The 15,666-nt window shown below is 41.7% G+C and overlaps 1 protein-coding gene across 3 annotated transcripts in view; it reads right to left on the bottom strand.

Moving 5' to 3' along the window:
- The window catches only part of lingo2 (leucine rich repeat and Ig domain containing 2), a 298,342-nt gene that overhangs the window by 20,807 nt on the left and 261,869 nt on the right, over positions 1-15,666 (bottom strand). The window contains exon 1 of one of the 3 annotated variants that reach the window (XM_086023925.1): positions 11,253-11,444. The exons of the other annotated variants lie outside the window; for them this stretch is intronic. The gene's annotated coding sequence lies outside the window, so the exon portion shown is untranslated. Of the gene's footprint in view, positions 1-11,252; positions 11,445-15,666 lie in introns of those variants that run through there. 3 annotated transcript variants of the gene reach the window in all.

Raw genomic sequence — 15,666 nt, 5'->3', positions numbered from 1 at the left:
TGACTCAACCAGCAGGTAAATGGGCTCAGTTGAGTAGAAGCACCTGTGGCTCAAGACAAACTGTGGCAAGGCTTTTATTTTCTGGACCGGAATTTCCCATCTCTGAAATTCACACATATCCAGATCAATGCCCATCACTTTCATAACAAGCAAGAACCTGTCCAAGTTAAAAACAACGTTTTGCTGAGTTTAATTTACTAGGTCGGGGGTCTGCAACCCGTGGCTCCAGAGCCGCATTTGGCCGTTTCATCCATCTGCTGTGGCTGTCTGTGACTTTGAAAAAGAAATATTTCATTTTGAATTAAGACTCAACAGTGACTGTTTTATTTGACCGAGCACCTTTTCAGAGTTCTAAATGTTTATGTTACATGCAGAAATAGCATGTCATGTTCCCTGTAGTAATTGATTGATTTCATAAATGCAATGCACTGAGAGTGGTTATTTTTTTACATACAGGTAAAAAACAACAACAACGATATTTGTGTGCTTTTCAGGAAGTGTAGTCCAACAGGTGAAACACTGACCCACTTTGAGAGTCATTCTTTTTTTTCCTTTCCAATCAATCACCACATTTCGCTACTTACAATATTGCAGACATACTGTAGAGATAAAATAAACAACTTGACTGAGATTTGTGCTGTCCTTTGTGTTTGGATGTTTTTGAGAGCTGAAAAATATCCACCACGGCCGCTTCCTCTTTGTGACATGGCAACACACCCGTGTAATTATTTTTGCATTATACCCTTAAAATGGATCATGTTTCAAAAACAGTTGTTACCAATAAACTGACAGATTGTCAATGCAACACAATACCATTTAATCGAGTCCCACACTGTCTGTAATTTGATTATACGTTGTCAGAAAAAATATTGATAATGTTTGTTACCTCGTTGTTTGCACTCACGATCTACTACTGCAATTTAGTGTTTAAATCAAGCGGAAGTATACTTAAGTAAGTTGAACTGGAGGTTCAATGGGTTCTCTGCAAAATACGATACGAAATTTAAAAAATATATACTGTGTATATATCATATACACTCGCAGCATGGGCGCAGGACCAGGAGTGACAGGGAACGCCCACGTTTTAGGGTTCCTCCACCTAGTGTGCGTGCCTGGCATGAGGGTGCGTAAATGACACATTTGAGTGTACGGGATATAGATACACAAATACATACTGTGTATATATTTTTTTATATATTTTTTTATATATTTTTTTAATATTTTTTCTATGATGTCCGAGTAAGCTACTGTCAAGAGTGGGGTCCTTTTTAATTGGTAATGCACGTTCACTAAAATAGATCATTTTTTGTACTATTCTTGCGTGAGACTCGCCAGGATTTCAACAGCGCACAATTCAGCTGCAGGCCTTATTTATATTGCAAAGCGAACACTGATCATTTGCAGGTGCCTCTAAAGTAACACTACGTAAACGATGGCTATTGTTATGATAGAATTCACCCTCCAGAGTGAATTTTCAATGTAAAATTGGTCATTTGTACATTTGTTTTTCAACTGAATATCTTTGTATGAAGGTAGTGAAGCTGTTCAATTGCGAAAAAAGCGCTGAGTGGACTATCTTCATTTATTCAGAGCATATTGCAGGAAGTTTGATTTAAGGCATTAATCATTTTGACATGGATGTGAACAAGTTCATTTTTGGGCTCTCATGTCACACATGGACCACACTTTTTGAGGACCAAACATATGTAGTTATCCTCACTTTAGATATCAAAAGGGTTTTGTGGCTCCCCCTTTTTTTGTTTGTTTGTTTGTTTGTTTGTTTGTTTGCTTTTCTGGAATAGATGGCCAAAATGGCTCTGGTTATTTAAGGTTGCTGACCCCTGTACTATATAACGCAAATAAAATGTTATTTGCCGTTGCTTTGCTTTTATGTATGTATCATGGTCTCTTACTATCTCATGCACTGATTCGCTAGCTTACAGCCAATCAGAGTGATCAATTGTCTCCGACAACCAACGCCATTTTGCATACTGTGATCAATGGCTCATACATTCAAATCATACCCGAAAAGCACAATGACAAAAAAAATCTCTTCATTTTTCACAATTCTAAACGTTGCTTTCTGTGTAGGTTTGTTCCTTCTTGTGTCATGAGTGTGTGAGCAAGACCAGTATATGCGTACACTTTATTTCATGAAATCATGACTGTGTATGGTATGGTAAACAATGACTTCTCTGGCATGTTGTTTTGGTTGTTGCCATGATATGAAGGTAATCATTATGATCAATGTTGACTGTGCAAATCAAATGCGCTTTACATCAGACAATAATTTTTGGTTTGCATTCAGATCTCATATTCTTTGACTATGCATATAATATAAATAACTTGTGGCAGAGTATTAACTGGTCTAGGAATACTTCATGCATGTGAAACTCTCAGAAGTAAAATCACAGGTAGGAACATTTTCCCCTAGGCTTGATGGTGGCCAGAGAGTGACAAGGAGTGGTCATGGCCACCCCTAGCCACCACACAGCTGCGCCCCCACAAGTGCATTCCTCCGAAGGCAGAGCATCAACATATTAAATCATATTTATTAACTGACGAACAAATATTGCCATCAGCTGGCTTTTCTTCACCTGTGAGAAGCTTTTCTGCTTCAAACATGCTGCTGCCGGCTTGGACATTTTTTGAAAGCAGAGGACTCCCACTATTGAAATAGTTGCAGTCATAATGGTGCAATCGTAAGTTAGATATTGAATCATCCATCCATTCATTATGCTAACCACTTATCCTCACAAGGGTCGCGGGTATGCTGGAGCCTATCCTAGTTGTCATCCGGCAGTACGCGGGACTGGTTGCCAGCCAATCGCAGGGCACACAGAGACAAACATACACAATCACAATCACACCTAGGGCCAAGTTAGAGTATCCAATCAACCTACCATGCATGTCTTTGGAATGTTGGAGGAAACCGGAGTACCCACACAGGCATGGGGAGAACATGCAAACTCCACACAGGAAGGCCGGGGCCGGAGCGAACCCACGACCTCTGAACTGTGAGGTGGACGTGGCGGCACCGTGGTCGACTGGTTAGCACAACCAGTCGACCACCGTGCCGCCAATGATATTAATATTCAATCAATTGTTTTTATTTGCTTCTTTGTCGGCCGTCAAATACATGAGAGTGACTTGCCTGGTCTGTGTCGCAAGGAAGCTGGAGTACTACAGAGCTATTTCTTTGTTTTGCTGTCCAAAGGTAAGCAGCTGATTCAATTACTTGTATTTAATCTATTTCATAGTGGATATAAAAAACACATGCTCACCATTAAAGTGTAGTGTGTGAGACGCAAACGTGAGTGGTGCGCATGCCTCACTGGCGACAACACATTTGCTACAGAAGGTATGCTCATATTGTGTGTTATATTTGTCAAATGGAAATGAATCACATTCACAAGGGTCACGCGAACTGCATGCACATTGCACAATGATTTACAGCCAACGTCAGATTGAAGTGAGTCATGACTCTTTGGTGGTTGCACACAAATTCAACTGGTCAAGCATGGTGGGTGTGTCAGAAGTCTGGATGGGAGAATGTGTGGAGGTGAACGGAAAAAAAGACTAACATAACAACGGAAGGATGTGTGGCTTTATGAGAAATAAGACCTTATTTGAAGGCGCAATACTGCATCGGACTAAAGTGGGTGCGAGGGTGTCAACCCCAACACTCACACCCACTGATCAGCCATGTTTAGGAGAAATCATGCTTGTGAAGTGTTGTCCACTGCAGTGATGAATGTGCAACTTTGACATTGAGATAAGAGATTTGGAAAAGTTGTTTACCGTAGTGACTGGTACAGAGTTTTTACATCACATATACAGGCGTAAATAGCATTTTAAAAGCTGCTCACTGATGTGACTGATGCCCGTCTTTGTCATTAAGACACATGCAGATTCAGGCAGCTGTCCACTGTAGGGACTCATGTAACTGTCACCGTTGTTGCCATCAGAACGATTACATGTGGAAAAAATCCGTTTTTGAGCAGTTGGTCACTGCAGTGACTGATGCATGACTTTAATATTACTTGTGGAGGAGAGATATCAGCATTTGAAAGGCTGTCCACTGTAGTGATTTATGTTCTGTCACCTTAGTGTCGGATAGACAACTTTTACACTAAGACTCGCGCACATAGAAAAAATAATATTTCGAATAGCTGTCCGTTGTCCGTAGTTGTCATCAGCACGCCGGCATACAACAGTTAAAATGACAATCAAGTCATTCCTGTCGAAGCTTTTGAACTGCTGTCGACTGTAGTGACTGATACTCAACTTTAACGTCAACACTCCGACATATAGAAGAAAATAACTTTTGAGTATGCGCTGCCACTATTGTGTCTGTTGCAAAACTTTGACATCAAGACTTGCACATTTAGAAGATTTTGACCAGCTGTCCGCTGTCGTGACTGATGGTCAATTTGTGGCAGTGCTTTTTGACGATGATGCCTTCAAGTGCCGCACAAGGCAAGAATTATGCTCATTCTCTTGCTGCATGATTAAACATCTTGTTGCTTTCACTACGCCTCTCTTTCCTCACTCAATCTCCTGGCTCATACGCCTTTTCCGACCAATCGTGGAATTTACTTCCCTCCGCCTTTCATGCTCTTCCTCCGGAAAGTCTCTTCTCCCGAGTCATAACATTCAAATGCGAGACTTTGATTCCCTTTTTTTTCCACCTTAATAACGGTGTTGTCGATAATTGCCTGGTAAAGAAAACGCCAGAGTCTCTTCCCAGCCCGCCATAAAAGTGAGGGATACTTTTTTCTTTCTTAACTCCGTGTGAAGGAGGAATCACATTATGTGCCACGATCAGTGCCGCCGGAGCACATCAAACACAGTCGGAGGGGGAGAAAAAAAAAAACTTTCCCGAGGAGATAGATGCGGGCCAATTTCACAAGTGGCTTTTTATTGGTTGATTGCACAGAGGCCAAGTTGTTATCTAAATCCTCAAACTACATGGGGGCCAAGCGGGAGAAAAGCCTCACGGCTGTCTGGGAGTGGGGGTGGTGTTGGGGGATATGTGAGCTTACCCGCCGGGAGAAAGAAGACCCACGGAAATGTTTACAACCGTTTTCTTTTTCGTAAAGCGAGGCAACATAAAAGTGGCAGTCACAGAGTCAACAGCTAACATACCACCACTTCACAGAGATTTCTGGCCCTTTTTCTCTCTTTGAGACAGATTTTGAAAATTAGTTTACTGTAGTTACTGATGGGCAACTTTGACATCAATGTTGGTGCGTATAGAAGAAAAGAGATTTTGAATAACTGTCCACGCTAGTGACTGATGAGCTGCCTCAGTAGTGACGGATGGGAAAATTTGACATCCACACTCACACGTTTAGAAATAAATGCTTTTGAATAGCTGACTGATACATCGAGGGCTCTATTTTCGGAGACAGCGAGCGCATGTGCGCTCCGGGTAAAGACTGGCATGTCTTCATTTTCTTGCTGGGCAAGTCTAGTTTACCTTGTTTGGGAATTTAGCAGACCGTGAGTGAAGGCAAACCGAGGGAATTTTCTTTTACATGTCCACGGCACACCTGACAATTTGGTGACAGAAAGTAGACAACACTTGAGTCGCTGTCACACGTGGACAGGAAGAATCAGCGTGGAAGGTGGTCTCAAATTGCCCTCTTAACAACAACGATCTGTGATTGCCCTGGCTAATCTTCCACACTTTAAAAACATCCATCCATCCATTTTCTACACCGCTTATCCTCACAAGGGTCGCAGGGAGTGCTGGAGCCTATCACAGTTGGGTTAAAAATAACACAATTTTGGGTCAAACATGGACCAATCCACAACTTGGGTCAATTTGATCCAACTCTCTGGGTTGTTTTTGCAGAAACACAGTTTTTGACATTAAGCTCCAAAACACGCAAGCGTGTTTGAGTTCGCAGGCACCACTTTGCTCAAATTGTCTAATACCTTATAATGCTGTTGCACACTCGCGTCCACATATTACTATATACAAAATACATTCAGTCGCTAATTTGACACTTGAATTGATTAAAAGAGTACAAAAACTAAGACGATGACATCCGAGTACTTCAAAGTCCGCGCTCATCGTGCCCCCAGCCTTTGAAACGTCACACCAGCAAACACACCTGCCCAATACAATGCAATGCAACACATCTTCATTTTGGCTCCAACGCCTTCACAAAACACCTTCTTTCTGGGTTAAAGCCATGAGTGACACAGTAAACAAAACATTGAGCCAACTAACTGTGTCTAAAGTGCATATTAAAATGAAACGGATATTTACTTCACTACAAGTGAGGGGGGGGGTTATGCAACGAAGCATCTCATCGATCGATATTAAGTCAGCATAATCCAGCGAACCTTACGATTTTCACTTCTTATTGCCTTAAAAAGGAGAACACGTCATTGTGTTGCACACACCGCTGGCCGTGAAATTGTGCTTAATTTGAGTATTTGCTATTTTCACCTCTTTAAAATTGGCTAGAATTGCATGAAAATTACAGACGAGGTAAGGACAGACCATGATAATCGATTTGTGATCAAAATGAATTCGACCATATTTGGACGACCGAGATTTTTTGGCCGACAGTGACTGTAACATTTTATTTTAATATTTCGTGGTCACAATAAGCTTACAATTCTAGAATCAAACAAACGAACAAACACAAATAAAATACTTTGTTCATACATTGTGCAGTTTTAGTGTCGCTGGGCTTTCCGAGCACACCGACTGCCTGCTGACACGTCGTCAAGGGCTGTCAAACGTCCCTGAAGAAGGCGAATGCCGAAATTTCACAAGGTCTGAAGAAGTTAAAGAAAGTTAAAGGAGTTAAAAACTTTGACTTAATAAGAAGACATGATACACGTTTTTGAGTCAAATAACATACTCTAACGAATTAGGCTATCTGTGTTGTGGTGACATTTGTGTTTTGCTAAATTGTATTGTTTCCGAGGTTCCTGAATGCATCACGCGACTCGCTGTATTGGAGGTGTGTGCGACTGAGAGAGGAGGCGAGAAGGACCAGAGATCCATGTGTACTTATGATGGAACTTCTTGTTGCACTGTAGTTGGCGTCGACTACGGGCCACATTAGCCGTGTGGGAATAATAAAAAGGAGGACAACTAAGCTACGTCTGACGTCGAGTCTTTGGAAGATGTTACAATACACTTCAATCAGACATCCATCCATCCATCCATTATCTGTACCGCTTCTCCTCACAAGGGTCGCGGGGCGTGCTGGAGCCTATCCCAGCTGTCTTTGGGCAGTAGGCGGGGGACACCCTGAACTGGTTGCCAGCCAATCGCAGGGCACACAGAGACAAACATCCTCACTCACAATCACACCTAGGGGCAATTTAGAGTATCCAATCAACTTACCATGCATGTTTTTGGAATGTGGGAGGAAACCGGAGTGCCCGGAGAAAACCCACGCAGGCACGGGGAGAACATGCAAACTCCACACAGGGAGGCCGGAGCCGGGATCGAACCCACGACCTCTGAACTGTGAGGCGGACGTGCTAACCAGTCGACCACCGTGCCGCCTTCAATCAGACACTTATCATTTATTTTCCCAAGCCACGCAGAGCCACAAAATAAGGATGAAAGAGCCGTGGGTTGCCAACCACTGGTCTAGCAAAATACCAAAAGAAAGACAACTCCACCCATGGGCAGTTAGACTGCGCTTTGCGCTGCACTCACGCCCAGCACGAACATAGCGCCCCATGTGTCAAACGTAGCATTGACTGAAATCTACCACTGACTGATTTAATTTCTCATTTTCCTAATGACTTCATAGAGTAGTGAGCGAGGGGGGCGGCTAATTAGCTGGTAAATAGTTTTGAGTGTAACGCGAGTGCCGGTTGTCCACTGCGTGTGTGCGTGTGAATGTGTGTGTGGGGGGTGTGCGCGCGTGAGTGTGCGTGCGTGGGTTGGCGTGTGCGTGTGTGTGTATATGCATGTGCCTGGCAGGAGGAGAGGCAATGATGTGCAAACTGACCCATGATTGCTCCACTCAAGCGGCTCCAATTAGAAGAGTGAGCTGACTTGTGTGGAGTTTAGAGAGCTGAAGTTTACCTCACTGTGGGCGGTAAACGCACCCTCTGGACTCAATTGAGTATGAAGTAAGTTGCTAGTTTTCTAATGTTCAATTCAATAAAATTCAGAACACTATTTATTTGTCGACAGAGATGGGCATTCCGTCCCATGGACGGAAAGGTCCGTCAGTCCGTCCTGAATGGACTCCCATTTTGTGGATGGAGGAACGGAGGACAAGAAGTCTTTTAAAAAGGATAGAGTAACAAAGGACAGAAGTGGGTTTTCATCCGTCCCTCTAGTCATCCTTAACTGGGTCGAGTACCAATTTACGTTTTGTTGGTTTCTCTTAAAAAGCAAGACCACTGTTCTCTTCTGCGATACCTTTTTTGTGTGTGTAAGTGTTCATATTACATTATAAAAGCAACCTCTTGCGGTCTCTTTTCTTGTGTGAACATAATTGCGCCCCTAAAGTGACCCGCATGCGCAGACGAAGAGACGGCGTTACTCACGACGTAGTGTTTACAGAAGTAAATGTGGTCCAGTGTGTCAGAGCATTTCGACAGAGGAGCAATTCTGTAGGAGGTAGAAATACAGTATTTGGGGGAAATGATGAGGCAGGGCTTTTCTATCTCACTTCATGGAGATGTCACTAAAAATGACGTCACATCATAACTGCGCGTAAAAAACGAGCCGATCGGAGCCGTGACTGAATTACTACTATCACCATAATTGTCCACTTTATGCTTCATGTTTCAAATGGGATTGAAGTCAAATATAAAGTGAATACTGTTACTCAAAACTACTTTGAAGATTCAATCTCCCGGCTGCCAGCATTCTCCCTCCGCCCACGCAGAGCACACTTTGGGCTCCTGACATCAATGTCAGATATTTGCGACCTGGCGTGGTTCAGACTGCGGTCGCGGTGCAAGAAATCCGATAGGTATCCGATCCAGGACCACATATGAAAGTGGCCAAAAACTTGGACTTAATAAGAGGACATGATACAGGACAAAAGAGCCGATTGCGGCTCCAGAGCCCCGGGCTGCTGACCCCTGTGCTAGGCAGAGCCGCCCTTCTGTGTGGTGGCAGCTCGGGGAGTATAAAAAGAATATTTAAAAAAAAATAAAAATAATAAAATATAAAACATTTTCAATTTAATTCACTTGTGTATTGAAATCTAGAAAATGGGAAATGGTAATGGTAATTTCTGTGACATTGCACTTGCAATTATCTTAGTAGATTGCATGTGTGCACTCCATTGAACGCAATGAGTAACATGCTCGCGGCAACAAGATGGAGTGTTTGGTAAGTGTATGGATCAGCAGCTTCAGGGGTCACTAAATCCTACCCTCCCCCCACTCCCCCCGCGGTACATAAATGGCCTTCCGCTTGGTAAAAGCTGAGCCTTAATTAATCTGTGTTAATTAGCGATAAACACGCTAGGTTGAGCTCTTTTGTGTGCAGCCGATAGCCTTTGGTTTGCAGTGAGACTCACAACAGACTCGTGTGATCAGCGAGATAATCCAACGTTTCATCGTTTATTCAAAAAAATAATGAGATTAGGTTACAGGCTAGGGTTTACGAACTTGGGCTAGGGATAGGGGGGGACAAAACATGATCATGAAATTTGTGAGAAAAACAGGATGAAGTGGCCAAATTGGAGGTTGGTTACAGAGCAGTTTGCACCGTGTTAGTGGTGTTGTTTTAATGACTGGTTTGCGCTCATACAATATAACTGTTAACACACCATTATATTTGCATTGAGGAGATGCCATTGCTTTTTATCGGCCCACTTAAGCGTGCCACACTACTCTCTGGAGAAGGTGCGCTAAATAGTACACAGGCGGCAAGTGGTCAGGATGGAGGCTGCATTGATACAGATGCATTTGTGAATCATTTGCTATGCAAATAAAATGCCTTGCCTTCAATAAACATGTTCTTTACTAACATGACTCAATTCATAGCCAGGCGCATGTTCCACTTGAGAAACTAACTGCCTTGCCACATATACATATATATATATATATATATATATATACATATATACATATATATATATATATATATATATATATATATATATATATATATATATATATATATATATATATATATATATATACATATATATGTGTGTGTGTGTGTATACACATACTATATATAATCATTACTTCCTGAAAAATAAAATACAATTACAAAATAAATTTGAAAATTAACTGCAGCTTAATGAATATAAAATGAAAACCCATCCACTACCACAACTCCTTGATTCCACTCTGATATCTTTGTCCTACCACGCAGATACCACTACCGACTTGCTAAGTAGAACATATCGGTGCTCATTAATCACGGCAGCCAGACTTATTTTTAGAAAATGATTAAACATGAGTGACCATCTGTACCCTGACCACCAACGAGCGACTCCACTTGCTGTGTTACTCCATTCCACTGCATAAACATGCCATATGATTAGAATAATAATATTGGGGCTCATTTGGCAATGCAGCTGGCGTAATGGGGTTGACTTATGCCTAATGACTTGTGCAAAAGAGTTGTAGTAGTGTTGTCCAGAGCTGGACATTTTACTAAAAATTGAGCATCCATTATTCGTTATCCATCTGCAGCTTGGGTACACTTCAGTCGTCTGTCATTAGCCTTTTTTTCGGGAGGGAAGAAAATAGTACCCGCCAATAGGCCAGTCCGCCTCTGATTTTAAACTGGCTTCTGTCAGTGATTCTGACTGCAAACATCAATAGCACCTCCCATTATTTGAACAGAAAGAGTCACTCAAAGTGACTCTCCGCGCCATGGAAGCCTGTTCACAGCCTGGTCCCTCACTCAAATCTGTCCCCCAACCAACAACAACTCACTATTGTTCCTCGCCGCAGCCATCGAAGCCTCGCCACGAAAAATAGACTACAGACGAAAGACGGATTAAATACATGGGCTTCCAACTATGCTTAATCCGTCTATTTAAAAATTGTTCCCATCAATCGTCACCCGTCAGCAAAACGGGCGTCCGTCCTAGGCGGATAGACGGAATGCCAGTTCTGATGTTATCACGATATCCAAATTCTGACTTTGATACTTCATCTGCATAAAGTGCCTTGATACTGGTACTGCAACATTACCAAAGTAAAACACCAGTTAAAAGTAATGGAATGATAGCTGACAGAACAACTTCGAATTGCTTTGTATTTTTCAGAGATGGGCACTTTACCCTGTTTTGCCGGTCTGTCCGCCGTCGTCCAACCGCAACCTGGGTACCCTTCCATCCTCGTCCACAGAAAAGACAGGCTGGTCATGTTTATGTCAGTTAGTGAAATGGAGTCCTGAATCCTGTGTCGTAATCCATGGTCTTACATGTGTTGAACCACTAGAGGGCAGACTATGCCCATTCAATGTTACTGCAGGGAAGGCACATGAAAAGTGTTGAGCAGGCAGTTAATGACGGCGGCTCTGTGGTTTAAAGAACCCAACACAACACCAAAGTCAGTACTTGACCCAGTTAGGGACGAATAGAGGGACGGATGAAAACCCATTTCCGTCCTTGCTTAGTCTTTTCTTTTTAAAAGACTTCTCGTCCTCCGTCCGTTCGTCCACAAAATTGGTGTCTGTTCGGGATAAATGGAATTCCCATCTCTGGTATTTTTTTTATTTTATCGTATTTTATTTAAAAAAACTAATGATACTATTAATTAGGATATTCTTGATAAACTAGTAATTCATTATTAAACAAAGTGAGTTGTGGATAAACCTTTACACAATATTGTATATACTGTATGTATATGTGTATATATGTATACAGTATATATAAAAGCGAGGCGTGCTGGAGCCTATCCCAGCTGTCTTCGGGCAGTAGGCGGGGGACACCCTGAATTGGTTGCCAGCCAATCGCAGGGCACACAGAGACAAACAAACATCCGCACTCACAATCACACCTAGGGGCAATTTAGAGAATCCAATCAACTTACCGCGCATGTTTTTGGAATGTGGGAGGAAACCGGAGTACCCGGAGATAACCCACGCAGGCACGGGGAGAACATGCAAACTCCACACACAAACCTACGACCTCTGAACTGTGAGGCGGACGTGCTAACCAGTCGACCACCGTGCCGCCAACTTAGCACCGACATTCTAAAATCTGAACGGTACCGGGAGAACCAAGATGATGGAACCAGTTCCGCTCGATTCCGTGTTTTCGTTGCCCAATCCTAATTATAGTACATTTACACTTTAAAGGAAATGTCTTCATTTAATCACTAATGACCCAATGCAACAGCGTAGCTATGGTGCTATAGCTGTACTCCACCATGGACAGTGCCTCATCAGTACAACCAGTCTGGAATAAAACTGCATATCACAAAATAATTCACATATCGTCGCTGTCCTGTAAAAAACACTTATCTCCAATTTTGGAAACTTTTTAAAATTTCACTTTAATGCGACGTCTGTAACGTGGAAACATGATTCATGTAAAAATAAGAAAATGGAAAAAAAATGCAGATAACTGTTTTTCACATGACAGCGACGATACGTTTGACATAAAGGAACTGTCTGAAATGTGTAAATCCCAATATGTAGCTCTTCGAATTTGTGACAGAATTTAGCATGGTCACTTTCGTCTTTAGCTAGTCGCAGGTATCTTTAGAAGACAACTTGCAGACAAGTTTCTCCTTGTCTATTTGCATTTTTTTTTTGTATTCACAGTGGTTCTTGGTCCCTAATCCGCAAAGAGCTTTTGACTTGAACACAAAAACAGTGACTAGGTGGGTTTTTCCAGCAAAAAACAGGGTGGTGTTCTCATAAACCTCAGCAAACAGATACAGGTACAGGTAAATGCTGAATCACAAACATGTGTGGGTTCATCTGAGTCCAAATATTACCAGTGCAGTTCATAAATATCTTTATGAAAACGGTTTAATTTCTATTTACATTTTTTTTAAATCCCAACTAATGTTTCTTCCAGAATAAGGTGAATAAATGCAACCTTTTTTTGCTTTCAAACCAAGTCCTACTAGCAGTTCAAAAGGAAGGCGTGCAGCTCCAACGCAAACTACCAGCGTATCTCCACGAGGCCCCAACAGTGTCCACTTGGCACGAGATGTGGCCAAAGCACCTGCCAGACATCGCTCCATCTCCTTCCCGCTTTCACACATCTCATTAATGCTTTTTTGTGCTTGTGAGCCTCTTGCTCGACTCGCTCGCTAGCTCTCATCTTACCTCTCTCTCTCTCGCTCTCTCTCCTCTGACTGAATCAATAGACCTGACCTCTCAACCCCGCTGTTCAAAGCCAATAAATTCCTTTCAGCTTCGCGGCTTGTAGCCAGAGACAACAAAGCCCGACGCCAACTTTATCAGCCTCAGTAGCAGCTTGCGTGCATTTCTGTGTGCGTCTCTGTGTATGTATTTTTCTCTCAAATCATCTTCGTTTAACTGAACGCTTTGGTTTGGCCCAATATAATCTTGAGGCTTTTGTGTGATAATCAATTTAGCAGGTAGTCTGGGGAAAGGTATGTCTTGTTTGCGTGCTGAAAGCTTTATTTCGCAATATGAGAGGGTTCAAAATATTACTAGGCAACTATGAATCTCTTTAGGGTGTGGCCTTCATTACAGCCAAAATATTTGATAGAAATCTGAAGTTGTGGAGTTGATATACTAGAGATTCATGGTGAGTAATCAAATTTCACCACCATGATCAGCCAACACGCAGTGACGTAAATGCAGATGTTTTGCAAAATAGTTACTATAAAAAAAACGAAAATATCGGTACATTAAAATAAAAACATAAGATGCTGTTATTACCATTACTGCTGAGAGGTGGATTGAGAAGGTGAGGAGGGCGAAAAAGGCAGAGCTAATGCCGGCGCACGCAGACACTATCGAGACATTCTGCGTATGCACAACTGCAAGGAATACTGGTCTTTGTAGTACAGGAAGTGCCTGTATGCGGAAATGCGGTATTTGGAACTCAACCAACTGCAAATGCACAAGCAGAGGTAAACATGTTCAGCGAGGAGGAAACCGGCTGCTTCTTTCATGTGGTGATTGACATGAATATCACGTGTTTCATTCACAGTTGATAAGATAAGATAAGATAAAAAGGCCTTTATTGATCCCACAGTGGGGAAATTTTCAGTGTTACAGCAGCAAAGATATTGGTAACACAGGGACGGCGGCATAATGTAGCCATTAATGTATAACATTAACGGCAAACTTTCAGGATCAAACCTATGTAAATATGCACAGTAACATGTGTATATACACATGTATATACACACCAACATACATCTACATAAACAGTATGAGGAACACTCATTTTATCCTGTACATAGTGCAGAAAGTAACAAGCGGAAATGACGTCCTTTGAGTCATGACGCCGTGCATTGCGGTTCACAGTGGGTTATTCAAATGCCGGAGCAACTCTGTCCGCTCATTCATGTAAACCGGTTATTCAGAATATTTCAGAAATCTGAAGTTTGACCTTGAACCGAATATTCACTGCATGTAAACATAGTCACTGTGGTGCTGGGAACAAAATGGCAGAAGAGGCGTCGTAATTCGAGGACTTCCTGTACTAAATTTCTTGTAGCTAGGTGAAATCGGATTTGGGGATTGAATTTCTTAATTGTTGTGAATAGCTACAGTAAAAGGCCCCTAAGTTGGCAGGTTCAAAGCAAAACAGCAGACTTCAAGTATTATTAGGCATGGCATGGCATGTAGAGACGTTTCTCGTAGTTCTACTAAGATAGTTGAAACTGACTTTAGAGGGGTTTTTTTAGGTGTTTTTTTTTTAATTAGTGTGAATGGCTAAAATGCACATAAAATGGCCAATTCAAAGCAAAATACAGACTTCTGAAACTTTTCAAGCACACAGTAGGTTTTTGAGAGTTTTCGTCGGTCTAGTAATGATAGATATGTGGACAATGCTCAATTCCTTGTTGCTAGGTAAAACTGGCTTCAGGGGCTAAATTTTCAAATCAGTGTAAATGGGTAAAATGTAATAGGTTATTAAAAACAAAAAGGCATAGGTCCGTCCGGCGTCCTTTAGACTTTTCTGTGGGTCTAATCAGTCTAGAAATATCCTCTGAATTTGTTGTCGTTGGGCGAAACAGTTTTTTCAAAAGGGGCAGATTTTTGAAAAAATCTTTTTAATTACTGTGAATGGCTAAACTACCCCTAAAATGATCACTTCAAACCAAAATGTCTGACCTCCTGTTTCTTTTTAGGCATAACTTCTTGAGAGTATTTTGTGAGTCTAATTATGATAGACATTGCCTACCCAATTCCATGATGCTATGTGAAACTTGCTTTGTGGGCTGATTTTTAAAAATATTCTAGTGGATGCTTCCTAGCCAATGTTCAGGGGGCTGATGCCTGCCTCCTCTCCCCTGTACCCTTGTTAATGTAAACATCTTCAAAATGGCAATTTGACCTGCTGCCACTTTTAAAAGCCTCCTTTAAATTGTACTCTTCAAACACATTAGCTTAATGAGTTGTAACAATTACTATGTTATATTATTATTATCATCAATATTGTAATATTATTAATGTTGTATTATTATTATATGATATAGAACTAATGTTGTGTATTGACAAATGATGTATTGATCATGTAAGGGGGATTAAAGGGG

Source organism: Filicampus tigris, chromosome 2, assembly GCF_054856515.1.
Source record: "Filicampus tigris isolate MCC_2025a chromosome 2, RoL_Ftig_1.0, whole genome shotgun sequence".
Classification (NCBI taxonomy): Eukaryota; Metazoa; Chordata; class Actinopteri; order Syngnathiformes; family Syngnathidae; genus Filicampus; species Filicampus tigris.
This window is presented reverse-complemented; position numbering and strand designations above follow the sequence as displayed.